The sequence below is a fragment of the Pseudonaja textilis genome, chromosome 2, assembly GCF_049901715.1.
Source record: "Pseudonaja textilis isolate UNSWEBS1 chromosome 2, rPseTex1.2, whole genome shotgun sequence".
Taxonomy (NCBI): Eukaryota; Metazoa; Chordata; class Lepidosauria; order Squamata; family Elapidae; genus Pseudonaja; species Pseudonaja textilis.
In genome coordinates, this window is record NC_141991.1 from 110,464,966 (window position 1) to 110,492,825 (window position 27,860).

Consider the following 27,860-nt stretch of genomic DNA (forward strand, 5'->3'; position numbering starts at 1 on the left):
CTTAAAATCCTTGAAGTAGACTAGGGAACCTTACTCCTTTCTGTCTTTTGGACTCCTCATCAGCTCCAATTAATATAAGCAATACAGGTAGTCCTTGACTTACAACAGTTTGCTTAGTGACTGTTCAAAGTCACTGAAAAAAGTGGCTTATAACCGTTTTTCACAGTTATGACATTTCCAGCATCCCCACGATCATCTGATCGAAATTCAGATGCTTAGCAACCGATTCATATTTGTGACTGTTGTTGTGTCCCCCAAGATAATTTCATCACCTTTTGTGATCTGACAAGCAAAAGTCAATGTGGAGAAGCCAGATTCACTTAATAGATTACTAACTTATCAACTGCAGTGATTCACTTAACAACTGAGGCAAGAAAGTTCGTAAAAATGGGGAAAAATTCACTTAACAAATGCCTCACTTAACAGCAGAAATTTTGGGCTCAATGGTTGTCGTAAATCGAGGACTACCTGTAGTGAGCAAATGTGGAGAGGGCCAAGCTGCTTAATTCTACTTAAGATGAATCTCTTAGCATTTCATTTTCCATGTTATCCTCATGGAAAACGTTGTATCCAGCCCCAATTGGATGCAAAGCCTGCCGTCTAATGAAGGACTTCTCTGATACCAATCTTGGTACCTGAGTTCTCAGCCAAAACTCAACTGGCAACAACAAAGAGTACAGGAATAAGCATGGGGGAAGTTGACCTCAGTCAAATGGGAGAACAAAAATTATTTGCATTTCACCTAACTCCACCCCTACTGGGATTCTAAACTGTTTCACAGTAACCTTGATAATGAGTGTGATAATGAGGCATCATCTTGGAAACTTTGAAGTTATGCCAATGAAAGACTGTTCCTAGGCAGGCTGAGTCCTCCTTTCTGAGTAGTCCCAGTCACTCCTTTGCATTTCTCTCTCACCTCCCTCCCTCCCTCCTTAGAAATTAAACACTGGCAGTCTTTGCTGTTCTGGTGTTTTCTAATGAATCGGATCTCTGGGAGGAGTAGTCCTGGTAGTAGTAGAATGCCACCCGCTCTGCCATTGGTGTTGCCATGGTGACTCCCTCCTACCTGCCACACAACAACTTTTCCAGTAAACCCCCTGCAGAATTCTGGGCTTCCCGACAGCCCCGCCCTCTGGCTGCATAGTGGATGGCGGGCTGAGGAAGAGGAATGAAGGTTTATTTAATTATTTGTGCTTTTAACCCTTGGCAGGCCAGAATGGAGAACAAAGGTGGCTGGTCTGCTGCAGAAGTACTTTGGTGGTAAAACGAAGGTAGCCCCGCTATGTGCCTAAGAACTCAGGTTTTATGAAAGAATCACTTCAGCTTCTGACTGCAGTTATAATTGTGGGAGAACTCCCAGCCCTCCCCTATCCATTTTCATCTATTGCAGTTTCTGAACTCTTAAGTGCGGTTTTCTGGTCTGCGAGAAGGGAGGAGTCAGGCAAAATCAACATAAATCTAAATGTAGATTGGGTAAATTGGAAATAAATATGATCAGGTCGCAGCAAAATGGTTCTGCCTTCTGCTGTCAGGTATAGCTTCTTTTTTATTTATTATAGTTATCCAAACTCTTATTCCCAGGGGCAGAACACCCTTTAATGTAGTAAACAATTTTGTTAGTCTAGAAACAAAAAAGAGTGTAAAGTTAGACAGAGAAGAATGGTGTGTATATAGTTTTGACTTTCCTTCTTTCTCCCTCATTTAACTTTAGTCTGGCATAGTGTCCTAATTTTATAATGTGAGAGTAAGAAAATCATCATTCTCTTATCAGGTTTAAAGGGACAAGCTGTTCCTTATATAGAAGGAGGTGGTTTTTGATTCTGGTTGATTCTTTGGCTTCCCCCTTTGTGCTAAAACTGGGGGTGCTTTTTCCTGAGAAGCAGAACATTTATGATATTATATTTTCCTTTTATTAAATTCCAGCAGGCTGATATCTTTCCACCACCTTTGTCATGCATCTTTCCATTAAAATTATGACATGATAAAACAGTGAGTTTTAGATAGATTAGTATATTTCATATTTCTATTCTATGGAGGAGCACACTGTATATTGTTGTACAAATCTAATTCCATGGGTAAATCAATCAATCAATCAATCAATCAATCAATCAATCAATCAATCAATCTCCATAACCCTGTAAATAAGAACTGAAGCTGCAGAACAGCTGGCTAATAGGATAGTATTATCTAATAATTTTAATATATTAATATAAAAAAATGTATTAATATTATAGGCTAATAGTACTTAATACTGAAATTTTCTAAAGGGCCACAGGTTGGAGCAGATGCCATACAATGCCATTTGCCTCTTTCATTTCCTTTCTGAAGTAGGGATGGCACAGAGACATAAAGTGCTTTAATTGTTTTCTCTGCAGCCCAGACCAGGATGAATAATTGAGAGGTCTTTGGGGGGAATTAATTAAAGCTATTATTGACAGCAAATAACTTTTCATAAGATGATCAGCGGCCTAAGAGATTAAACACAGGAGATGTGGCCATCTTAGATTTCACACTCTTTGCCTGCCCTTTTAACAACCCTCACAATTGCCAATTCCAGATGACCACTAGATATCAACAAAGAGCTTCATCTCTTTGCTGCCATGTCTCTGGCAGTCCAGATTTGTGCGAGCCGTAGTGTGGGGTCCCCACAGGAAGTATTGAGACCTGCAAGAGACAAGGCAGCAGAACGATTACAGCAGATGTCACGGAATCAGCCATGGGGTGTGCCAGAAACAAAGACCTTGGAGACTCTGGCAGCTTCCCTGAACATGGCTACCAACTGCTCTCTTCCTTTTCTTGTTCTCTTCCTCCTACAGCAGATGAAGGAGGCATAAAAACATAAGTGACAGTACAATCCATACATGATCTGCATAGTGGTGGGATTCAATTTTTTTTTTTACTACCGGTTCTGTGGGCGTGGCTTGGTGGGTGTGGCATGGCATGGCTTGGTGAGCATGGCAGGCAAAGGATACTGCAAAATCTCCATTCCCTCCCAACTCCTGGGGGAAGGTTCCTGCAAAATCCCATTCCCTCCCCACCCCACTAACCTGCTTTCCAGCTCCGTTCTCCTGTGTGGTGCAACAAAAGAAGACCCAGCCAATCAGCTGGGTCTCAGGAGGCAGAGAATAGAAAGGTGGGGGGCAGTCAAAGGTAGTATTTGCCGGTTCTCCGAACTACTTAAACTTTCCACTATTGGTTCTCCAGAACCTGCTAAATACCACCTCTGGATCTGCAAAATTCCCATCGACCAACAGAGGGCAGTCATGCAATAATGGAAACACTAATGCATGTCTGCCATCTAGTGGTCTCGAAGGGTATGGCTAAGAAAGACCTTTGATGGAGGGTGGGAAAGGGATGCTTTGGGAATTGAGCAAGGTCTTTACAAGGATCAGGCCCTCCTGGTCCTGCAGCGGCAGCGGGCAAAGCTGTCCTTTATGCTTTCTCCAATATGGTATTTGAATTGTTGCAGTCTGCTGAGTGGGAAGGCTTGGCATTATCTCTCTCTCCCATTTGTGAGGAGGGGGTGCCTGAAAGGTTTCCTCTGAGGCCTTGAGAGCTCTCCTTAACACTCTGGAGGCGACAGAAGGAATGTCTGAACTGTGTGTGCGTGAGTGGGGAATCTCTGTCATGTAAACTACTCAGGCCCACACAACTGGAATGGGCGGGAAGGCACGCAGTGCCTCTGAACTAGGGCTGTAACTTCCTGCTTCTTTTGTTTAGCTCCATAATGGAACAAGCCCCATATTGCCTGGTAAGATAACAGAACAACCATTGAAGACTATTAATTCGCTGTTACAGTTACTTGTTGCAACATTAAGTGGGCAGGCTACAATGCCTCCACTTTTTGGTGTGGGGGGTGGGGGGTTGGGTTGTTTTTTTTTAAATGAGAAAACAGTCTGCATTAAATCAACCCAGGCAGTGTGAAATAACTCAGAATTGCTGGCAGGGGGAATTCTGCCATGACTCTTGAGAGCAAAGCCTTGTGGCTCTGGGCCGCTCCTTGCCTCCATTTCATCACTGACTGGAAAGAGAATAAATAATTCCTACAGCTCCATAGTGAACATCCTTTTCTGAATATGGGAATTTGGCCACATCTGTTTGTCAGAATGCAATACTGTATCTGATGAGGGGGTTCTTATTTGACTGCAAGAAAGGTTGATTCTTAACTAAGGTGATTGCAAAAGAATAAGATAAACTAATCTTGATGTATAGCAAGCAACCTCTGAGAACGATCATACTCTTTGGGAATGTTTACCCAATTCTTGCTTCAATTCCAGCAGAACAAAAAACTCAGTCAGATTTTTTTAAAAAAATTATATCCCGCCTTTTATTTTTACAAATAGCGCAGGGCAGTGAACATACACTTCTTGCTTCTGTTTTCTCACAATAACCCTGTGAGATTGGTTGAGCTGACAGAAGGTGGCTGGTCCAAAGTCACTCAGCTGGTTTTCACGGCGAGGGCAGAGTTCAAGTTCTGCCTTAGCCATAAAAGAAGCAAACCAGGATTTAAGAAGTGTTAAATGAGTTGTTCGAAGGAAAATCCATCTGGTTCAGTTCCAAGCTAGGAGAAAGATGCTGGAAACAAACTGGAGGCTGGAGGCTGATTTGAATGAGGGTCCATTTATTGATGAAGCAGAACCACCAGGAATTGTGGTTCTGGGCAGCTGAGAGCGGGGTTTTTTTTATACCTTCTTTGGGCTTTGTATCTGAGCTTTCTGTTCCTGTGCAAGAACATGTGCTTTAATATTCTATTGGTTGTTGTCAGATTCCTTATGGGGTCATGTAGGAGTTATGTAGGGGTCATAACTGGCTCTATAGGCAAAAGAGGAAATGCAAATCCTACTGGTAGGTGCTTGTCTGAGCTAATCTGGTCAACATCTGGCTTATTGTTTATCTGAGCTCCCAGACTTGATGTTTGGACTGCTCTGGGATGGTGCAATGAAGGGGCTTGTGTTCTGAAAGGGTGTTGGGCAATTCCTATTGTGGCATAATGGCTTTCATCCTATGTTGGATCTTGGGTGAGGGGCTGCTTCTTATCTTATCACTCTGCCTTTGTTCAGACTTTGCTGCAGGGAGTTTCAAAATATCTTGTCTTGAATGGATTTCTGCCTGTCATATTTGCTTTGCTTATGAATAGAGCTATCTAGACACCTGTCTTTCTCTTTCAATAAGCTCTTTATCTCTTAAGTGTTGGCATCTGCTGTGGGCTATTAAGGAAAACTTGGGGACTTCTTCCTGCTTCTAAAAACATGTTTCTCCATTTCTTCTTTAGGGAAATATAATATTCTGCCTTTTAAAATATTTTCCAAAATATTTCATTCTTCTTGGTGGGGGGGGGGGAGCTTCGCACAGAAAGGAATCATCAAGGGATGCAAGTTTTTATTAGAGTACCCCTGATTCTTTTGATAGAAATTATTTTATGAGGGATCTCTGATTATTTTCTCTGTGGCTTTTCCTTAGTGTTTCACCCAACACGCTCATGTAAATAAAGTCAAACACTGAATTAGATTAGCACTTTTATAGCTATCCCAGCAATACTTGAACGACCTTCACGGCACTATTATTTTTCCCCCATTGCATTCCCAGAAAATGGGATTTCCTCATGGTCTGCAGCTTTGCCAGGAAAGTCTCATGCTTCACAGTGCAGCCTAGCAATCAGAACATGGGAGGGTGCCTGGCTCTTGATGATTGTTGCCAGCGATCCTGAGGTTTTATTTGATGGATGAGAGGCGCTGTTCTGGGAAACAAATGGCCACCTCTCAAGGGGCATCATTACAGCACATCAGTGACTATATTCCCATTGGAGGCTCTGTACTTAGTTCTGTAATGAAGGCAGGCTCTGTGCTACAGTTAAGCCAGCACACTCCAGCTGATTTAAGTGGGCACTGCCTGAAGAAACATATACACACGGTACTTCATATTCTTCCCCAAAGTATTGTCAAATCAGGATATTTAAAAATAATTTTAAACCAACTAACTTTAGCTCTGCTGAGAACTCTGATCTTCAGAGGAGGCAGGGAATGAGGGAAGTGAGGAAGTTCAGGGAAAACTTACATTTATAAGTTCCTTATACTGTATAATATTAGATTTGGACTTTCCCCCACCCCGTTTTATTTTTATAAATAGCTCGAGGAGAGGAATCTACCTAATATTCCTTCTTCCCCTTAATTTCCCCATAAGAACCCCTGTGAAGTGAGTTGGGCTAAGAGGGAATCATCCCACTGGCTTTCACGTCTAAGGGAGGACTCGAATTCACAGCCTCCTTGGTTTTGTTGGAAGAAATATCTATCTGGGTTCAGTTCCAAGTGGGAAGAAAGACACTAGAAACATGGAGACTGCTTGGAAGGATGGTTTAATGGTGGACAGCAGGACCACATGGTTTTGAGGCCCTGGGCAAAAAATGAACACAGGAGTGAGAGAGGGAGAGAGATTTATACCCTCTGTTGGGGTATCAACTTGCTTCTTGTAGCAAGAAATGTATCCTGATTGGTTGTCAGATTCCCATGGGGTCCATGCAGGAGTAACTCTGTAGGTTGTCTTGAGTCCCAGGCTTGGTTGAATCTTGCTGGGTGATGTAATGACGGGGCTTTGGGCAATTCCTATCATCCTGGAGCTGCAGGTCTTTTCTGTTGTAGATAAGATGTCTTTTGTCTTGTAGATAAGATAGCTCAGTCTTTCTGGGGCTATTAACAAAGGTGGGGGCTGCTTTCCAAGAGCACGTTTCTCCTTTTCTCATCCAGGGAGGTATAATATTCTGCCTTTTTAATATTTCCTAGAATACTCCATTCTTCTAGGAGAGGGGTGCGTGCTATCTTTCTACAGCTTCTATCCTGGTACCTTAACCACTAGACCAAACTCATTTATATAACAGAACAACCAAATAAAATTCTCCTCTTAGGAAGCTCTTGATGTGGTTCTTCATCATAAAAGCTAATCTTTCTGAAAGACCTCTTGAATTCAGATGGTTGTTTTCTGATTTGAAAGCCTCTTCTAAATATTTCCTTGGCATCCCCTGCCTGGTGCAGCTTGAAGTCTCCAGCTGGAATGCAAGTGAGGCTGGAGATTTGCCTCTTCCCTTTAGTGAGGCTCAGACAAGGATTTCCTTTCTTACTGGCCAGGCTGTTTGACTTGTTCCTCTGCCAGCCATTAATATACTCTGACAAGCCCAACCATCGGTTTCCTATAAATCAACCCAGTGTTAATGGGTAGAGAGCACAGCCTACAAAGCCCCTTGCTGGTAATTGCTTTGAAAACGGAACAGTTGAGTCCATAGGCTGACTCCTGAGGGAGAAGGCACCCAGGGAAGGGAGCTTTCAAGTCTGGAGGATCTGTTGCAAATGCGGATCCTGGGAGCGAGAGGTGTGTGGATTTAGAACTGCAGGAGAGCAAACACAGCCTTTCTTACAAAGACCTTTTTAGGCTGAGCTTTTGTTTTTACTCAGTTCCAGCAGTGTGCTTAAAGATAGTGGAGATTTTTTTTTTTCCCCTTGGGAGGGTGGCAACATGGATATTTAAATGGATTAACCCTACCACTTGTCTGTTTTGGGCAGACAGATCTTGAAGTAGGCTCTAAATTCAAACAAAACCTGCAGGAGAACAACCGGCAGCTGTGCTGCATTAAACCTATATCACCCCCCAAGGCAAGTCACTGCAAATTGATCCAGTGAGGCTAATCCTAGCAATCAGCATCTGGTAAGGAGAAAAGAAAGTTGAGTTTCTTGGAAATGGCTCTTTAGGAATCACACTGAACTCCTAGATTCCAGGAAGAAGATGTAAATTAAGGGATTTTAAAAATGTGAGATTTGTTTAATCCAGCTCAACCAGATGTTAGCCGTATTTTAAATGTAATCCCCATTATGCACATTTCATTCTGGCTCTATTGTTTTGAATTGCCTCTCTGCCAGGATTAAGATGAATTGCACAATGAGGCTGTTTCCAAACAGATGGCTCTTATCACTATTAATCAAAAGGCATCCTTCAGCTATTACTCTTTCCCTTTTTAGATTCTGGCTGGGGATCTCTCCTCCTGTTATAGAGGACACTGGGCCCTCTATAACATCTCTTTTACATAAAGAGATGTAGTTTCAGTGTTAAGGTGAGGGTATCCTCATTGATAAAATGTGAATGTGAACAATTTCTTTTTTTTTTAAATAAACTTTATTAGTTTTACTTTTTAAAAAACAACAACAACACAGCTACAAATTATATACAACAAAAAGACGAACAGGTCTTGGCATAGGCCAAGAGGGAAAGAGAGGAAAGCTTGAGAGAGGAAAGAGGGAAAGGGAAGGGAAGGGGGGGGGGGGAAGTGGGGAAAACAAAAGTAGAGAAAACAATTATAATAAAACCATATTTTTGTGACTGTCTGTAAGGTCTTTTCTTCTTCCAAACTATCGTCGGCAGTGCTTTTCTTTATCTCTGCCTCGGAGGCCTCGGCCTTAGTTTTCTTAGAGGTGATCTATCTTTGATTAAGCCAAATGTACAAAGGATTCCAATTGCTATAATAGGTTGAAGATTCTTTATTTTTTAATGCTTGGGTTAGTTTGTCCATTTCGGCACATTGTAAAATTTTCTGAATAACCATAAGTTCAGTGGGGATAGAGGGTAGTTTCCAGCACTGGGCAAATGCCAGTCTGGCCGCGGTTAAGATATGGATTGTAATATATTTCGATTTTTTGGATATTTGTTTATCAAAAATTCCTAGAAGAAAGGACTCTGGTTTGTACTCAATTTGTTCCATGGTTATTTCCTCTAGCCAGTGCCTAATTTTTTGCCAGTACTTCTGGGTTTCCTTGCATGACCACCACATGTGGAAGAAGGTACCTTCTATGTATTGACATTTCCAACACTTGGGGCTCGTGTTGGGGTGCATCTTCGCCAATCTCGAAGGGGGCAGGTGCCATCTATAAAACATTTTATATAAGTTTTCTTTATAAGCTGCTGATTTCGTGATCTTAATGTTCCTGTTCCAGATCTTTTCCCATTCTGCTAGGGTAATGCTCCGACCCACATTTCTGCTCCACGCAATCATATTTCCCTTGACAATTTCTTGTTCTAGTTCTGTTTCTAATAAATATTTGTAAAATTTAGATATATATTTTTTTACTTGGTCCTAGTAGAATTTTGTCTAGAGTCTGTAATTTATTGTAGATTCCAAATTCCTTAATGTCTTGTTTGTATTTACTATGAATTTGAAGGTACACCCACTGATCAATTATAAATCCTCGCTCTTGTAGTTCTTGTTGTGTTTTCAACTTTCCTTGTGGGTCTAATAAATTTTCGTACTTAATCATTTTGGTTATATCCAGATTATTAGGGTGTACTATCGCTTCCATTGGAGATAGCCAAATCGGTATTTTTAGATAAAGTTTTTTACGTACTTTTTTCCAATTAGTTAATAAAGAGTCCCTGATAAGATGCCTATGGAAATATGATTGCCTGGGTTTCCCAGATTCCCACAGAAAGGCATGCCATCCTTTCTGCATATCGTGGCCTTCTAATACTAGTGTTCTTTTGTTGGTTAGGTTCACCCAATCCTTTATCCATAGTAGGGTGGCTGCCGTATGATATATTTCCCAGTTTGGCAAGGCTAACCCTCCTCTGCTTTTCAGATCTTGTAGGGCTTTTATGTTAATCCTAGCTTTTTTCCCCTGCCAAATGAAATTCAATGTTATCTTGTTTAGTTCCATAAAAATTTTTTTATTTAGTTTGATTGGAATTGTCTGGAATAAATATAGAAATTTTGGCAGAATATTCATCTTAATCAAAGCAATCCTACCCAATAAGGAAAGTTGTAGATTGCTCCAGAAATCTAAATCTTTCTTAGATTGTTGGAGAAGTTTGTCATAATTGTTTTCTTTTAACGATTTGCTTTGTGGAGTTAGCCAAATTCCTAAGTATTTAATTTTTTTTGTCACTTGTATTCCCATTGTTGTCTCTAGCTCTTTATTCTGGTCTCCTGTTAAATTTTTAGTCATTAATTTTGTTTTTCCCCTGTTTATTTTAAATCCCGCGACTTCTCCAAATCGTTCTAGTTCTTCTAATAAGTTGTGTCCTTTTTCTATGGGCTCCTCCAGAAAGAAAACCAAATCATCAGCGAAAGCCTGTACTTTATATTCTTCTGATTTGATCCTCAAACCTCTAATTCTCAAATTTTGCCTAATGTACGTCAGAAGAGATTCTAGGCGAATATGAAAAGCAGAGGGGAGAGAGGGCAACCCTGTCTTACCCCTTTTTCTATTTTTATCGGGCCAGTTTGTTCCCCATTTATTAGAATGTTTGCCTGTTGAGTGTGGTAAATTGTAGTGATGACATTTTCAAATCTGGTGCCAAGATTCATATTATATATTTTTTGAATTAAGAAATGCCAATTTAAATTGTCGAATGCTTTTTCAGCATCCAAGAACATAAATGCAAATTGTTTTTCCGGGTGGGCTTCATAGTATTCTGAAATGTCTATCACTGTTCTTAAATTATTCTTAATTTGTCGAAGAATGTGAACAATTTCAACGTATCCCCTAGCATTGCATCCATGGGTGGGAAAATGCAATTCTCAAGCCATTTTCACTGGCAACATATTACAGTAGTATGCTTAGGTAGCATGGTTTGCTCTCAAATACAGATTAGGTTCATCTTGAAGGTGCTTTAAGTTGGGTTTCAGAATGACTTGGAGACAGGTTGATCGAGAAGAACTTTATGTCTGAACCTGTTCCCTATAAAATTCCATAAATGAAGCAGAAACTTTGCATAATAAGGAAACTGGAAGCATCCCAGATAGATGTGGATATCATAGTCTTAAGGAATTTTAATCAGAAGTCCACCTCGTGGCTTTAGTGGTACAAAGCATTCCAGATTGCATGTTCAAAAAAAAATAAGTTTTGCTGCCCTCTGATATCCTTGGACAGTTTTTCCTTTCCTAGTCAAATAGCTTGATTGGCTGTTTGTCACTAGGCCTAGCAATAATTATTTCTAGCTGGTTTTAACTTTGTTCATGAACCACATATACATACAGAACCTTATGTTTAAACCATGAGCCTATGTAGTTTCAGTAGCTGAATTACTTTGAATTGGTAGTCAACCAGGGCACCCATAACAAGGCCTAATGATACTCTCAAAATGAAAAAAAAAAATGGTCACAGTCTTGTAAGTAATTAGATCTTCTTAAGATCTCTGTGTTCTTAGATAATTGCTTGTTTTTGATGCCCACAACATAGCAAAAATCACTCAACATGCTTTTTTCTTGAAAAGGTTGATTACTTGTGCTTGGATAAATTATCTGACCCTTAATTATAAATACACCTGACTGTGGGTCTCGTTGTCTATTGGTATATCTGTCAGAATGTAGAACCTGATCTGGCTGCTTACTCATTTCTGGATTTCATTTCCAACTTCACCTTCCATTTTACCATAGTGATGTGCTAGCACTCCCATAGATCCCTCCTTTTTAAAGAATTTAAGATTATCCCTGCTCGGATCAAGCCAAAGACCTACTTAGCATTAGAGGCCAACAACATATACTAAGAAGCTCACAAGGAGGCCATGAGAACAGCTTCTTCCTCTTTTGCACACTGGCACCCAATATTTAGGGTATGCTGCTTTGGATTCCAGGGACATTCCATAGTTGCACAAACAATAAGTATACAAATTGTTTCCAAACAGAAATAATTATACATGTAATAATTTATCTTCATGTATAAAATGCATGTAGAATGCAATCAACTGCCCATATTTTATGAGCAAAGAACTGTTTTTGAATGAAATTTAAAAGAAATTATCCTAATTATGTGTGTAAACACACACCAGCTATTCCCTTTTATGGTAAACAACATTATGGAAAGCATAAAAATGAGTAAAAAATAGCAAAACAAAGATATTAAAGTCATGATGTAATGAAAAGATAAAAAAATATATTGGTACATTAAATCTATTGTATTATCTACCGACATATTTCACCATCCCTCTCCATACTTTTTAATATTATCCTTGCTTCATCCAGCTCCATAATAACATGTCATAGATTGCTTTTGGTGCTTTTGGTTTCTACTGTTTTTTCTTTTGGGGTGCTATCACTATCTCTGCTAACCATAGCTTTCTTGGCCTTTCACTTCCTCCCAACCTATTCATCCATCCTTATAGTTCATTCATACCTTCATGTGACGAAACCATATCAGTATACTTACTTCATGTGAGACACTCATTTTGTATTCAACCCAAGTTCATTCAATAGCCATTCCTTCCTGAATCCATTTCTTTTTGTTTTAAAAATGACTTTTCTTAAGTACCCAATTCACACTGCATTCAGCTTACTTTTATACATGTCCTGACATACCTAACTCTCGCTTCTGTATCATGTGAGCAGAAACACATTTTTACTTCTTTTGATGAATGTTCTTAAGCCCTCCACAATTTATTCTTGCGATAGACCATATCTCATCTCTGTTTCCAGTTTGCTACTGGCAAAACAAACAGACATGTACTTAGGAACCCCTTTGCACACACCTAAATTGGTTTCAAATGGGACACTGGGATTAGAAGTTACTCTCCCTAGAACAGGGAGTCAAATAACCTTATTTGTCTAGCTAAACTCAATCTGCTCCTACTAATAGTACCAGAGAGATGCAGAATGAAGTGTGGGGAAATATAAAATAAATTGCACACTGGACGTCTCCTTGAATACCTGCTAAAATCAAGTGTAAAATAAGGAGAAGATTGAACAGTGGATTAGAATCATAGAGCTACAATGTGAACTCAACCACCAGGTTATATCAGCCAATACATTTGCTGGCATTAAAGTAACATGCAGTATATGCTTAATGCAGTCATATAATTTTCTTTCTTTCTTTTTGGCTAAACTTCACATATGCATGAATTCTGGTTTAAGATTATAATAAAGCACAAAGTGCCTATTACCTTCCCACCAGAAACTGCATGACTTAAAATTTCTTCAATCTCTTTTTATTGTTAGTAAATGTTCCATCAAGGTTCATAAATTCTTCTATTCGCTCTACGCTTGGGCCATTTATAATTTTGCTTTTTATAGCAATTCACTTAATTTGCCATTAATTGTGTACTCCATCTTCTTTGTCGAACACAACTATGTTTGTGTTGCACAGACAGGTTCTCAGATCCATGTTCCTTGTTGCCTCAAATGACCTGTCTAACATTCCCTACCAGTCCTCCGGGTTCTCAGCCAACCACAGAGCATCCTCTGCATACAAAAGTACATGCACATTCAAATCCCCCAAACATACACCTTTAACAGAAGCACAAATATTGCTTGTATGTTTGTTCAACTAAGAAGATTCACACATCTTTGTCTTAAATCTTTGTTCAGTGTGGAACCCTTTATCTTATGGCTTATCTGTAGAAATAACTTGCCCTGGCACGAAAATGAGCCACTGATCATCTCTTGAGGGTATGAATGTGCAGCATCATTCTTCACCTTCGCCAGGCTCCTGGGCAGGAAACTTTTTTCTTTCTTTTCTTGCTTGTTTGCTTTGCATTTAGTGACTTGTGCTGTATCAGGTGGTGCTGGTTGGTTTGCCTGCTGGGTTTTGTTTTATTGTAGGTAGATGCACCCACTCCATTTGACCACTGTGTGTATTGTGACAATCCTGTCTCAATCCCCGGTTAATGCCCTTCATAGCCAGTTTTCGAAGTTGAGGTTTCTTTCTCTTGTCTTTACAAGCTTACTAATGGAAATGAAGCTTCTGATTGTTTTGTTTTTAATCAATGAAAAGGAAGAGTTTTTCCATCTTTCTCTTCCAGACTAAGTAAGGGGGAAAAATTGGTATAACCATGGTGTTTTCTTTGTTTTTCTTTACTGGTTTCGTAAGGGTGAAGAAACAGGAGAATCCATCAGTCAAGGACGATGTTTAGGAATATAAGGCCATGACTTGAGCCAAAGCGGAAGAGAGAGTTGAAAGGAGAAGAGGAATTCTTTAAACTCGGTTTGTTTCCAGCCAGTTTATGCAAACTGTCTGCAGTCTGTAGAAATGCCCTTAATTTTATACATTCGCCCCCTTTTCTTCATGTCATTTGCTATTTTATGTTGGTTCTTCTTATGCTCCAAATTTCAGTCTCACCTATGCCATGATTATCTCCAGATGGGTCCACAGAGACATACCTCTGCTACTCATCATAACTGTGGTCAATCAGGTCAATCTCCCAGGTACAGGCAGTCCTTGACTTATGACCCCAATTGAGTCCAAACCTTTTGTTGCTATAGTAAGTGAATTTGGAAAAAGGGGAAAAAGGTCCCAATACATCACGTGACGCTGTCGTGACGACATGAGTTTGACATCGCTGGTGTAGAGGAAAATAGTTTTATATATAAGCTTCTATTTATTTCAGTATTTATTAAGCACATTTACATGGTTGCCCATCATAACTAGAGGAACTCTGAACAGGAAACAAAAGCACAAATGTGCAAACTCCTTTAAAAAAAAGTCTAGTAGAGGCTCCTTAAAAATTGCTCTAACATAAACACAGCCATTCTGGGCTCCACTAAATTTCCCGATCACAATGCCTGGAGGAAAAGCTGTGTTTTCAGGCAAGCAGGACTGAGGAGTCTCAAGGAGGAGACAGTTTTATATGGCAGGCATCAGGATAGAGAACTCTTTTTAGATGACACTGGATGACGTTGCTATACAAAGGCGACCCAGAGCCTGCCCACCCCTGTCAGATGTGATGGGTTGGATAAAAACTACTGGGAACGAACTTATTTAGAAGTGTTAAAATCTGTTTTCCCGCTAGATCCCCCATTTACAATTATTTGTGCTAAATTATAATGATGATAGAAAGACACTGTTTTCTACAATCATTAAACTTGCACATTTAACTATTATCTGAATGTTTTTATTTAAAAAAAAACAACCCCAGAGATATTGTTATCTTGGAAAATTGCCTTTCATTCATACAAGTGGAATAAAAAAAACTATAAGTATTCATTTAGTGACTGTTCAAAGTTATAACAGCACTGAAAAAAAAGTGGCTTATGATCATATGACTGTTGCAGCATCCCCATGGTCATGTGATCAAAATTGGGACATTTGGCTACTGTATTTAGGGTGGTTACACTGGTTACAGTGTCCTGGGGCCATGTGATCACCTTTTGTGACCTTCTGATGAACAAAGTCGATGGGAAAGCCACATTCGCTTAACAACTGTGGCAAGAAAGGTCATAAATTGGGGCAAAATTCACTTAACTGTTTTGCTTAGCAACATAAATTTTGAGCCTTCCTTGTGGTCGTAAGTCAAGGACTACCTGTATGAATATTCATAGCAAACATCCACGCAAGACTTAGTGTGGGTATATCCAAGAGGCTCACCCTAATAGGCCAAAGAGCTTCTTTCTGTGGCCTTTGCATGTCTCGCCATGCATGTGACAAGCTGGGGTGGTATAGTTATTGCTTGTGAGTGCAAATGGGAAGAATAGGGCATGCCCGTGTAGGCATGCAGACGCACAAAAACCAGGCACCTACAATTCACATCACTTTCACAAACTTTCCACTCAGGAAATAGTCTGACTCAATTGTGGTGTGGTGATCAGGTGCTGTGGGTATCTGGTGATCTTCAGGAAGTGAAAGGCTGTTGTCTCACACCACCACCAAAAGATCAAGTTGCTGAAGCAGAAGTGACACTTCCACAAGCAGAGAAAATCCTCAGGGTGTGAGCTCAGTTAACCATAGTGGCCACATTTAGCAACCCTGAAACCCTTCAATCCACATTAATTAATAGATATGTGCGCACCTACACTTCACATATTGGCACTATATCTGTTTGACAGGAGTTGAAAGCCAGAACACTGGATGTCCTGTTTTTGTACAAATTTATGTAAACTTCCCACTGTCTGTGTTTCTCTTCCCATGTGCTGTGACAGTGTCTTTGGGGTTATTCCATAATAGCAGAAAAAGATGGCTAAAAGCTTGAAAAGAATAAGGAAGGGAACAGTCACAAAAGAACATTTTTTTGGTGGGGGGGAGAATTGTAAAGTATTTATAGCAAGAAATGAGGAATCCTAGTTTATTTAGATGGTTGACTACATTTTTCATACTCCCCAGTTAGGACCTTTTGGTGAAACTTGGAATTTAACATTTGCAGGACAGTATTCTCTGTTATTCTCTATAGGCACTATATCTATGCTAGATAATGTGAAAAACAACCTCACCTGTGTTGAATTAATTATCTTTGAAATAAGCGAAAATTGCTACTGCCTGCATAGTATTGCATCGTTGCTGTCTATTTAGTATTGTAATGTATTTGTGCATATGTGGTATTTCTTGTTTATCTGACTCATGTATGTGGTCTATGCTGTTCTCTGAATATCACTTAATTCATTGGCAAAGTAATCATTTTCTTGGGTCTAGATAACTATTTCCTTCTTGGTATATTGTGTTGGGCCTTCTGTAAAAGTGATTGCTATCACCATTATTAAAAATGCATTTGAGGAGGTTCACAAGCAATGAGAAAGTTACGTCTACATCTGAAGATCTCTGCAAAAACTGGCCACTAGGAGGAGATGAGAGTTTAAGGGGAAATAGAAATGAATTCTGCTGAATTCCTGGCAGTCGAGACATCAAAGGGATTTCAAAAGGTGGAACAAATTACTTCCATTCAAAGGATTATAAACAGAGTGGTCTGGTGAATATGATATTGTATCTGGAACTGTCTTCATATGTGGGCAAATCAGAAATTCTGCACTCATCAGAAACTGTCATCCTAATAGTTTATTCCATAGGCTTGTTGTGCAGATAAATAAATAAAGTGTTAACGTGCTCTTATTGGGATAGGGTTTGCATTAAACTGGGCTAAATAACGGGATATTTGTTCTCTAGTTTGATTTACAGTAAGGTAAAAGCAATCAACTCCCATGATGACCATGTACTGTAAAACAACTCCGGATTTATCCACTTTTCTGCTGGAGAGGCTATGACTCATGGCCTGTCCCAGATTTGAAGGTATCTTTGGCATCATATTCTCTGATGATTTAATTTCTCCTCCCTCCCAATGAGCTTTCTTGTATTTAGTGCCACCAATGGAAACAGCAACATTGCTCCTCGAAGTTCCACAGGTTTTAGCCATTTCCCTTGTTGTGATTTCCTACTGTGTCCTGGAACAACATTATACAGGGGATGTTCCAAGAAATGTTCATGTTTATTTTAAGATATGCAGCAGTGGTTCAGCCCAAATACAACAAGTGCTGATGCCAAGCTTGCCCTGAGCTTCACCACATCACAGAAATGGGAAAAAGTAAGAAACCACCTTCTGTCTAGTGTCTGTTACTACATGGGTGGCCTGTTACTACATGGGTGGCCTGACTTACCATTCCTTAATGGTAAGTCTACCTGTTCCATATTCTGACAAATGTGGTTTCTCTCTGTGACTATTTAATAGGAAATTTTGCACCTGTCCCTTGGGGGGGGGACCTCTCCCTCCCCCATCTTCCCTAAACATCCTTGTTGTGGAAGCGCTGGAGTAAAATCTTCACTCAATCAAAACCATGCAGGTGTCACAAGGTGGGGTTGTTCCTTTTGGGCTTTTTTCTACTGAGTTTTTCTTTTCTTCTGTTCACTTGTGTTTGATTCAGGGAGATGCCTGGACAAGTCCCTGCAGTTTTCTTGGCAAAGTTTTTCAGAAGTGGTTTGCCACTGCTTCCTTCCTACGGCAGAAAGTGAGCTTGCTTTGTGCCCACTGGACGTCTCCTTGAATACCTGCTAAAATCAAGTGTAAAATAAGGAGAAGATTGAACAGTGGATTAGAATCAAAGAGCTACAATGTGAACTCAACCACCAGGTTGTATCAGCCAATACATTTGGTGGCATTAAAATAACATGCAGTATATGCTTAATGCAGTCATATAATTTTCTTTCTTTCTTTTTGGTTAAACTTCACATATGCATGAATTCTGGTTTAAGATTATAATAAAGCACAAAGTGCCTATTACCTTCCCACCAGAAATTGCATGACTTAAAATTTCTCCAATCTCTTTTTATTGTTAGTAAATGTTCCATCAAGGTTCATAAATTCTTCTATTCGCTCTACGCTTGGGCCATTTATAATTTTGCTTTTTATAGCAATTCACTTAATTTGCCATTAATTGTGTACTCCATCTTCTTTGTCGAACACAACTATGTTTGTGTTGCACAGACAGGTTCTCAGATCCATGTTCCTTGTTGCCTCAAATGACCTGTCTAACATTCCCTACCAGTCCTCCGGGTTCTCAGCCAACCACAGAGCATCCTCTGCATACAAAAGTACATGCACATTCAAATCCCCCAAACATACACCTTTAACAGAAGCACAAATATTGCTTGTATGTTTGTTCAACTAAGAAGATTCACACATCTTTGTCTTAAATCTTTGTTCAGCGTGGAACCCTTTATCTTATGGCTTATCTGTAGAAATAACTTGCCCTGGCACGAAAATGAGCCACTGATCATCTCTTGAGGGTATGAATGTGCAGCATCATTCTTCACCTTCGCCAGGCTCCTTCTGCTTCCTTCCTACAACAGAAAGTGAACTAGCTTTGTGCCCAAGGAAGGACTAGAACTCCTGGTCTCCCAGTTTCTGGCATGATGCCTTAACCACTACACCAAACTGACTCACCAAGATTTTAGCTCAGCCTAATTTCAGTGTGATAATAACATTAGAATTTGAAGGCATCCACTTCTGGGACTTCTTCTGAACTCTTGTAATACTTTTTCATTTGTTTGTTCCTGATATATAAATAAATATTAGGAATATATATATATAATATATATATAGAGTTAGGATATATATATATATATATATATATATATATATATGTTATTTTCTGAGGTTCTCGTTTTGTATGTTCGGGTTTTCTCCGCGTAAGATTCAAAGTATCTAGGCAACGTTTCGATGAAGTCTCATTCATCATCTTCAGGCTTCTGTCTCCGGCTCTGTGCTTCTCAGAGTAATGTGAGATTGCAGCTGCTTCCTCTTTTAACTGCCAGTGGGGGTGGGACTTGATTGGGTGGGGGCTTGGCTGTGTTCTGATTGGGTGGGGTGTGTTCTCATTGGTAGGGGTTTGGCTGTGTTCTGATTGGTTGGGGGTTAGCCATGTTCTGATTGGTTGAGGCGTGTTCTGTTCAGGTGGGGGCTTGGTTGTGCTCAGGTTAGTCTTAGTTGCTGGGGATTTGAGCTGGTGAGTTGTGATCTAGCTGTTTGGCTTCTAGTCGTGGTCCTGCTGCATCTTCATAGTGGGTGTCGGTTTGCTTCATGTATGGCTCAGAGGGGTTTGAAGTGGGTAGTGATGCAGCTGCAGTGCAGCTTCTGGTCCATGGTCGTGTCTCATTTTCTGAATGGGTGGGAGTCTGTTTTCTACATGGCAGTGTGGTGGTGGCCTCTTGTGTGGCTCTCATGGGTGTGAGTCTGGTGTCCTTCTTCATGTTAGGTACTCGTCTGTTCATGAGGGCGGGTTTCCAAATGGCTGGAAGGCGGGAGGTGTCATCTCGTGTGTTCATGCTGTGTGGGTTTTTCTATCTCTATGGCTTCTCTGATTATTCTGCTGTTGAAGTGTTCGGTTTTGGCGATAGTTCTGGTATTTTTAAATCAATTTCATGTCCTGTGGCTTTGAGGTGTTCCTGGTCCAACACCTCAAAGCCACAGGACATGAAATTGATTTTAAAAATACCAGAACCATCGCCAAAACCGAACACTTCAACAGCAGAATAATCAGAGAAGCCATAGAGATAGAAAAACGCCCACACAGCATGAACAAACGAGATGACACCTCCCGCCTTCCAGCCATTTGGAAACCTACCCTCATGAACAGACGAGTACCTAACATGAAGAAGGACACCAGACCCACACCCATGAGAGCCACACAAGGTACCACCACCACACTTCCATATAGAAAACAGACTCCCACCCATTCAGAAAATGAGACACAACCATGGACCAGAAGCTGCACTGCAGCTGCATCACTACCCACTTCAAACCCCTCTGAGCCATACATGAAGCAAACCGACACCCACTATGAAGATGCAGCAGGACCACGTACTAGAAGCCAAACAGCAAGATCACAACTCACCAGCTCAAATCCCCAGCAACTAAAACTAACCTGAGCACAACCAAGCCCCCACCTGAACAGAACACGCCTCCAACCAATCAGAATACGGCTAACCCCCAACCAATCAGAACACAGCCAAACCCCCACCCAATCAAGTCCCACCCCCACTGGCAGTTAAAAGGAGGAAGCAGCTGCAATCTCACATTACTCTGAGAAGCACAGAGCTGGAGACAAAAGCCTGAAGATGATGAATGAGACTTCATCGAAACGTTGCCTAGATACTTCGAATCTTACGCGGAGAAAACCCGAACAACCAAAGATCCACATACAAATACCCGAGAACCTCAGAAAACAAATATTGCACCTCTACGGGAGGAAACCCACCATCTGACCAGGACTTATGAAAACTTGAAGTCCAAAGAGCCTCCATTTTATGTGACCTTGCATTCCTATGCAACTGCCGAGATCAAAATTTAATTCCCACAAGCTTCCAATTGAAATTCCACACCAACACAGCAGCCACCAAACGCATCCTTAAAAGAACAGAACTGGCCCTAATTAGAAATGAACTTCACACGAAAAGGTTTCTCCTAGACCAAATCAACAAAGATCTCCTCACACTCCACCTCAGACTCAGCAACAAGATTCACCCTCTACTTTGGGACAAATCCAAACAACTCGCTGTCTGGAGAGCCGAAACACAGACCACCCTAAAGACAGACACACACACCAACAAACTCAGGAAACTACAACAATGCCAGAAACCAACTCCCCCTCCCCACAGACACACATGAAACAAACATTGCACAACATCTCAGACAAGATCCTCACTGAAGCTGAAACCAAGGTCCTTTCAAAAGGATTCAACTTTGCTGTCGCTCCCAAACACATCCCCACAGAAACCATCATATGCGGAGTTGAAACCAGCCTGACCAAAACCAACCCTGATGATGCTAACAAAATCAGACTCGAAATCACCAACATCCTCTGCACTAGCAAACCACCCAAAAGCAACTTATCCAAAGAAGAACAAACTGCACTACTTAACCTGAAAGAAGACACCAGCATAATAATCCTACCAGCAGACAAGGGCAACGCGACAGTGGTTATGAACACATCTGACTACCAAACCAAGCTAACCAACCTACTCCAAGACCCCACATACAAACCCCTAAAGACAGACCCCACCACCTACCTAGAAAAAACTACCAAATCCAAAATAAAAGCCTCCCCATCAGTGAAGAAATCCAGCAAGGAATCATACCCAGAGAAAAATCATCCAGATGCCCCAAGCTTTATGGTCTCCCCAAAATACACAAAGAAGGAACCCCACTCAGACCAATAGTCAGCTCCATAGGCTCACCTCTACAAAACCTGGCCAAATTCCTCGCCAAACAACTACAACCCTATGCAGAATCCATCAACTCACACGTAAGAAACTCATTCCAGTTCATCGAGACCATAAAGAAACAAAACTTACAACCTAGCGACCTACTAGTAAGCTTCGATGTCATATCCCTCTTCACCCAAGTGCCAATAAAAGAAGCCTTGACAGCCATCCAAAACAAATACAACCCCCCCAAGCACATCCTAGATCTAACCAACCACTGCCTATCCAATACATACTTCACCTACAATGGACAAAAATACAAACAAATAGAAGGAGCACCCATGGGATCACCCCTCTCACCTGTCATCGCAAACCTCTACTTGGAACACTTTGAAACACAAGCTCTAGAAAAATACGACCACAAACCCAAACTCTGGCTCAGATACGTAGATGACACCTTCATAATCTGGCCACACGGGAAAGAAAAACTGAACAACTTCCTCACATACCTCAACAGCCTACACCCCAAAATACAATTCACCATGGAAACAGAAGCCAACAATCAACTTCCCTTCCTAGATGTCTTGGTATACAAAAGATCCAATGGCTCCCTAGGACACACCATCTACCAGAAGAAAACACATACTAACCGCTATCTACATGCACTCTCACACCACCACCCAGCACAGATCAATTCCGTAGCCAAGACACTCATCTCCAGAACAAAATGCTTAGCCGATGAACAACACCAAAAAACCGAACTACACACTCTCACCAACGTACTTACAGCCAATGGATTCCAAAGAAAGAAGATTACCCACCTAATCCAAAAAGAAACCCCAACCAAAATCCAAGACAGAGAACAAGAAAACGGCAAAGCCCTCCTCCCATATATAAAAGGCACTACAGACAAAATTAGCAAGATCCTCCAAAAACACAACATCAAAACAGCATTCTGCACAAACAGAAAAATATCCACCATACTAAGAAACCCCAAAGACAAAATCGAATTAGAAAACCAAGGAGTATACGAAATCCCTGCACTGCCTGCCCTACCACATACATTGGACAAACTAACAGAAGAATAAGTGCACGCATTGAAGAACATAAGAACTCAATCAAAAAGAAGAAACGACCTCTTCCCTGGTCCAACACCTCAAAGCCACAGGACATGAAATTGATTTTAAAAATACCAGAACCATCGCCAAAACCGAACACTTCAACAGCAGAATAATCAGAGAAGCCATAGAGATAGAAAAACGCCCACACAGCATGAACAAACGAGATGACACCTCCGCCTTCCAGCCATTTGGAAACCTACCCTCATGAACAGACGAGTACCTAACATGAAGAAGGACACCAGACCCACACCCATGAGAGCCACACAAGATACCACCACCACACTTCCATATAGAAAACAGACTCCCACCCATTCAGAAAATGAGACACAACCATGGACCAGAAGCTGCACTGCAGCTGCATCACTACCCACTTCAAACCCCTCTGAGCCATACATGAAGCAAACCGACACCCACTATGAAGATGCAGCAGGACCACGTACTAGAAGCCAAACAGCAAGATCACAACTCACCAGCTCAAATCCCCAGCAACTAAAACTAACCTGAGCACAACCAAGCCCCCACCTGAACAGAACACGCCTCCAACCAATCAGAATACGGCTAACCCCCAACCAATCAGAACACAGCCAAACCCCACCCAATCAAGTCCCACCCCACTGGCAGTTAAAAGGAGGAAGCAGCTGCAATCTCACATTACTCTGAGAAGCACAGAGCCGGAGACAAAAGCCTGAAGATGATGAATGAGACTTCATCGAAACGTTGCCTAGATACTTGAATCTTACGCGGGAGAAAACCGAACAACCAAAGATCCACATACAAATACCCCGAGAACCTCAGAAAACAAATATTGCACCTCTACGGGAGGAAACCCACCATCTGACCAGGACTTATGAAAAACTTGAAGTCCAAAGAGCCTCCATTTTATGTGACCTTGCATTCCTATGCAACTGCCGAGATCAAAATTTAATTCCCACAAGCTTCCAATTGAAATTCCACACCAACACAGCAGCCACCAAACGCATCCTTAAAAGAACAGAACTGGCCCTAATTAGAAATGAACTTCACACGAAAAGGTTTCTCCTAGACCAAATCAACAAAGATCTCCTCACACTCCACCTCAGACTCAGCAACAAGATTCACCTCTACTTTGGGACAAATCCAAACAACTCGCTGTCTGGAGAGCCGAAACACAGACCACCCTAAAGACAGACACACACACCAACAAACTCAGGAAACTACAACAATGCCAGAAACCAACTCCCCTCCCCCACAGACACACATGAAACAAACCATTGCACAACATCTCAGACAAGATCCTCACTGAAGCTGAAACCAAGGTCCTTTCAAAAGGATTCAACTTTGCTGTCGCTCCCAAACACATCCCCACAGAAACCATCATATGCGGAGTTGAAACCAGCCTGACCAAAACCAACCCTGATGATGCTAACAAAATCAGACTCGAAATCACCAACATCCTCTGCACTAGCAAACCACCCAAAAGCAACTTATCCAAAGAAGAACAAACTGCACTACTTAACCTGAAAGAAGACACCAGCATAATAATCCTACCAGCAGACAAGGGCAACGCGACAGTGGTTATGAACACATCTGACTACCAAACCAAGCTAACCAACCTACTCCAAGACCCCACATACAAACCCCTAAAGACAGACCCCACCACCTACCTAGAAAAAACTACCAAATCCAAAATAAAAGCCTCCCCCATCAGTGAAGAAATCCAGCAAGGAATCATACCCAGAGAAAAATCATCCAGATGCCCCAAGCTTTATGGTCTCCCCAAAATACACAAAGAAGGAACCCCACTCAGACCAATAGTCAGCTCCATAGGCTCACCTCTACAAAACCTGGCCAAATTCCTCGCCAAACAACTACAACCCTATGCAGAATCCATCAACTCACACGTAAGAAACTCATTCCAGTTCATCGAGATCATAAAGAAACAAAACTTACAACCTAGCGACCTACTAGTAAGCTTCGATGTCATATCCCTCTTCACCCAAGTGCCAATAAAAGAAGCCTTGACAGCCATCCAAAACAAATACAACCCCCAAGCACATCCTAGATCTAACCAACCACTGCCTATCCAATACATACTTCACCTACAATGGACAAAAATACAAACAAATAGAAGGAGCACCCATGGGATCACCCCTCTCACCTGTCATCGCAAACCTCTACTTGGAACACTTTGAAACACAAGCTCTAGAAAAATACGACCACAAACCCAAACTCTGGCTCAGATACGTAGATGACACCTTCATAATCTGGCCACACGGGAAAGAAAAACTGAACAACTTCCTCACATACCTCAACAGCCTACACCCCAAAATACAATTCACCATGGAAACAGAAGCCAACAATCAACTTCCTTCCTAGATGTCTTGGTATACAAAAGATCCAATGGCTCCCTAGGACACACCATCTACCAGAAGAAAACACATACTAACCGCTATCTACATGCACTCTCACACCACCACCCAGCACAGATCAATTCCGTAGCCAAGACACTCATCTCCAGAACAAAATGCTTAGCCGATGAACAACACCAAAAACCGAACTACACACTCTCACCAACGTACTTACAGCCAATGGATTCCAAAGAAAGAAGATTACCCACCTAATCCAAAAAGAAACCCCAACCAAAATCCAAGACAGAGAACAAGAAAACGGCAAAGCCCTCCTCCCATATATAAAAGGCACTACAGACAAAATTAGCAAGATCCTCCAAAAAACACAACATCAAAACAGCATTCTGCACAAACAGAAAAATATCCACCATACTAAGAAACCCCAAAGACAAAATCGAATTAGAAAACCAAGGAGTATACGAAATCCCCTGCACTGCCTGCCCTACCACATACATTGGACAAACTAACAGAAGAATAAGTGCACGCATTGAAGAACATAAGAACTCAATCAAAAAAGAAGAAAGCGACCTCTTCCCTGGTCCAACACCTCAAAGCCACAGGACATGAAATTGATTTTAAAAATACCAGAACCATCGCCAAAACCGAACACTTCAACAGCAGAATAATCAGAGAAGCCATAGAGATAGAAAAACGCCCACACAGCATGAACAAACGAGATGACACCTCCCGCCTTCCAGCCATTTGGAAACCTACCCTCATGAACAGACGAGTACCTAACATGAAGAAGGACACCAGACCCACACCCATGAGAGCCACACAAGATACCACCACCACACTTCCATATAGAAAACAGACTCCCACCCATTCAGAAAATGAGACACAACCATGGACCAGAAGCTGCACTGCAGCTGCATCACTACCCACTTCAAACCCCTCTGAGCCATACATGAAGCAAACCGACACCCACTATGAAGATGCAGCAGGACCACGTACTAGAAGCCAAACAGCAAGATCACAACTCACCAGCTCAAATCCCCAGCAACTAAAACTAACCTGAGCACAACCAAGCCCCCACCTGAACAGAACACGCCTCCAACCAATCAGAATACGGCTAACCCCCAACCAATCAGAACACAGCCAAACCCCCACCCAATCAAGTCCCACCCCACTGGCAGTTAAAAGGAGGAAGCAGCTGCAATCTCACATTACTCTGAGAAGCACAGAGCCGGAGACAAAAGCCTGAAGATGATGAATGAGACTTCATTGAAACGTTGCCTAGATACTTCGAATCTTACGCGGAGAAAACCCGAACAACCAAAGATCCACATACAAATACCATGAGAACCTCAGAAAACAAATATTGCACCTCTACGGGGAGGAAACCCACCATCTGACCAGGACTTATGAAAAACTTGAAGTCCAAAGAGCCTCCATTTTATGTGACCTTGCATTCCTATGCAACTGCCGAGATCAAAATTTAATTCCCACAAGCTTCCAATTGAAATTCCACACCAACACAGCAGCCACCAAACGCATCCTTAAAAGAACAGAACGGGCCCTAATTAGAAATGAACTTCACACGAAAAGGTTTCTCCTAGACCAAATCAACAAAGATCTCCTCACACTCCACCTCAGACTCAGCAACAAGATTCACCCTCTACTTTGGGACAAATCCAAACAACTCGCTGTCTGGAGAGCCGAAACACAGACCACCCTAAAGACAGACACACACACCAACAAACTCAGGAAACTACAACAATGCCAGAAACCAACTCCCCTCCCCACAGACACACATGAAACAAACATTGCACAACATCTCAGACAAGATCCTCACTGAAGCTGAAACCAAGGTCCTTTCAAAAGGATTCAACTTTGCTGTCGCTCCCAAACACATCCCCACAGAAACCATCATATGCGGAGTTGAAACCAGCCTGACCAAAACCAACCCTGATGATGCTAACAAAATCAGACTCGAAATCACCAACATCCTCTGCACTAGCAAACCACCCAAAAGCAACTTATCCAAAGAAGAACAAACTGCACTACTTAACCTGAAAGAAGACACCAGCATAATAATCCTACCAGCAGACAAGGGCAACGCGACAGTGGTTATGAACACATCTGACTACCAAACCAAGCTAACCAACCTACTCCAAGACCCCACATACAAACCCCTAAAGACAGACCCCACCACCTACCTAGAAAAAACTACCAAATCCAAAATAAAAGCCTCCCCATCAGTGAAGAAATCCAGCAAGGAATCATACCCAGAGAAAAATCATCCAGATGCCCCAAGCTTTATGGTCTCCCCAAAATACACAAAGAAGGAACCCCACTCAGACCAATAGTCAGCTCCATAGGCTCACCTCTACAAAACCTGGCCAAATTCCTCGCCAAACAACTACAACCCTATGCAGAATCCATCAACTCACACGTAAGAAACTCATTCCAGTTCATCGAGATCATAAAGAAACAAAACTTACAACCTAGCGACCTACTAGTAAGCTTCGATGTCATATCCTCTTCACCCAAGTGCCAATAAAAGAAGCCTTGACAGCCATCCAAAACAAATACAACCCCCAAGCACATCCTAGATCTAACCAACCACTGCCTATCCAATACATACTTCACCTACAATGGACAAAAATACAAACAAATAGAAGGAGCACCCATGGGATCACCCCTCTCACCTGTCATCGCAAACCTCTACATGGAACACTTTGAAACACAAGCTCTAGAAAAATACGACCACAAACCCAAACTCTGGCTCAGATACGTAGATGACACCTTCATAATCTGGCCACACGGGAAAGAAAAACTGAACAACTTCCTCACATACCTCAACAGCCTACACCCCAAAATACAATTCACCATGGAAACAGAAGCCAACAATCAACTTCCTTCCTAGATGTCTTGGTATACAAAAGATCCAATGGCTCCCTAGGACACACCATCTACCAGAAGAAAACACATACTAACCGCTATCTACATGCACTCTCACACCACCACCCAGCACAGATCAATTC

The 27,860-nt window shown here is 41.5% G+C and overlaps 2 long non-coding RNA genes across 2 annotated transcripts in view; one reads left to right on the forward strand and one right to left on the reverse strand.

Annotated features, from left to right (window-relative positions):
• The first annotated feature begins 1,490 nt into the window (after positions 1–1,490).
• Positions 1,491–27,860, forward strand: part of LOC148127014 (uncharacterized) — a 71,301-nt gene continuing 44,931 nt past the window's right edge. The window contains exons 1-3 of the long non-coding RNA XR_015741817.1: positions 1,491–1,532; positions 13,836–13,949; positions 17,588–17,793. This is a non-coding gene — a long non-coding RNA (uncharacterized LOC148127014). The remainder of the gene's footprint in view (positions 1,533–13,835; positions 13,950–17,587; positions 17,794–27,860) is intronic.
• The window catches only part of LOC148127015 (uncharacterized), a 38,900-nt gene continuing 28,175 nt past the window's right edge, over positions 17,136–27,860 (reverse strand). The window contains exon 2 of the long non-coding RNA XR_015741818.1: positions 17,136–17,711. This is a non-coding gene — a long non-coding RNA (uncharacterized LOC148127015). The remainder of the gene's footprint in view (positions 17,712–27,860) is intronic.